The sequence below is a fragment of the Canis aureus genome, chromosome 15 (assembly GCF_053574225.1).
Source record: "Canis aureus isolate CA01 chromosome 15, VMU_Caureus_v.1.0, whole genome shotgun sequence".
Classification (NCBI taxonomy): Eukaryota; Metazoa; Chordata; class Mammalia; order Carnivora; family Canidae; genus Canis; species Canis aureus.
The window spans coordinates 23,709,697-23,711,637 of NC_135625.1; the positions used below are offsets into that span (position 1 = coordinate 23,709,697).

At 33.7% G+C, this 1,941-nt stretch overlaps 1 non-coding gene across 1 annotated transcript; it reads left to right on the top strand.

Moving 5' to 3' along the window:
* Window positions 1-751: 751 nt before the first annotated feature.
* On the top strand, window positions 752-854 carry LOC144285164 (U6 spliceosomal RNA). Its single transcript, XR_013353549.1, has one exon. It is a non-coding gene; the product is annotated as a U6 spliceosomal RNA (small nuclear RNA).
* The last annotated feature ends 1,087 nt before the right edge of the window (window positions 855-1,941 follow it).

Here is a 1,941-nt window from a genome sequence, read left to right on the forward strand (position 1 = left end):
ATTTTCTTAGTTTGGATTTGGAAAATAGAGTCATGAGGGGGAGGAATAGATTTTGTGGTGTCTGCTGCTATACAATATCGGAGAATCTCTTAAAGCAAAGTAATACAAAATTATAATTTCTAAATTACATATGAAAATGTCTATTTATTTTGAATAAGAAAAGGAATAAGTATATATACATTTTCAAAGCTGACAAATATCACAAATGTTATGTCCTACGGAAAAGTAACATTTAGCAACAGTCTGACACACCTTACCCTTTCCCCTTGTATTTGTCTGCAAAATTATTTACTTTTTCAAATAAGAGTTTAAGAATATTTTCTGTGGGATAATAGAAAGAATGTCTTGCTTCTTGTATGGTAGATTGAAATTGTATTTTTAGGAAGCTTTCTTCCAGTTTCATAATTTGTTATTGGTAATGCCATGTGAAATTTTTAGAACTGTCAACATTTGGAAAATTCGTATCAAATTATTTTCATAGAAATGTGATTCAGAGCCATTTTGCTGTATCAACAATAATTTTGCATGTCTCTTGGTATCACAGACTAAGATGGATCTAAAATGTTGAGTGGTATCTGGAAAGCATGCGACTGCTCATATGGTCACACAGTTGAGCTTACTATTTGCAGCATTGTTACAATTTTTTGCTTTACAATTGTAGGAATTCAGATAAATTCTGTTTTACATCATTCCCATCCAACAAAAAAAATCATGATGTATTTATAATTATTTAAGACTAGCCTCTGGGTGCAAGCTTTGGCAACATACATACTAAAATTAGAAAGACACAGAGAAGATTAGCATGACCTCTGCACAAACATGACCCGCAAATTTGTGAAGAGCTCCATATTTTTATCACCAGGTGATGCGTGGATTTGTTGAATCATTGTATTTTACACGTGAAATTAATTTAACACTGTATTTTAACTATACTAGAATTAAAATAAAACCTTAAAAAGCCAAAAATAAAAATAAAATAAAACTGGCCGTTAGAAGTATACTATGCAATAGATTGCCCTGACATTTAAGCTTCATTAGAGTCAATTATTGAAGCCCAGCTCTCAATGTCAATCATTTACAGATAGGTGAGTGAAGGAAGTAGGTCCAGAGGAATAGCATCCAAAGAAGCATCATGTTTTAACAATGAAATATTCGTTCATGTTGTTTACCCAAGTGTCCATAATTCTACATTGTGGTGGATGGCAATGACTACAATTCTCTCGTACTCTAGACTGAAGTGCAATTATTTATTGTTCCATTTTATAACAATTTAAGACTACTTAGAGTCATACAAGTGCCTTTTGACTTTTGTAGGATGTGTATATATTTTATCTCATTTGTTTTTGCTTTGTTGCTATATCCTCTTCAGGGATGTGGAGTAAGCGGGGTGAAGTGACACACCCAAAGTTATGTGCTTTTTAAAGCAGAGTTCCAAACCAAAACTTTGCAACACAGCAAACCCAGTGTTGGCTCTGAGCCATATGGAGTCCTTTTCTGTACGAAATTTATGACATTATGACATTTGAATGCATTCTTAAGTGTCCTGGCATATTAGGCAAGTTAATGTTAGCTGATGTCACAAATAATCTCAACTCTTTGTAATTACAATAAATGCTTATTTCTCACTCCAGTGTTTTAAAGTACAATGTGAGTATTTTTTTTCTGAGAGGTGGTTCTGTTGCAAACATTTATAGAAGGACTCAAGCTCCTTTGGTCTTGTGGTCCTGTCACCTTCGATATACAGTCTCTGATCCTGGTGCAGAATGGGAAGACAGCAAGGAGAGGGCACACAGGTGTTAATCCTCATGACATGTGTAGCTACTGTCACATGCCACAATATTAATAATGTGGCTGCACCTACATGCAGTGAAACAGGGAAATATATTCCCTAGTTTGACAGCAACATTCCAGAAAAAAATAAAAAAATAGTTTATTAAAAAA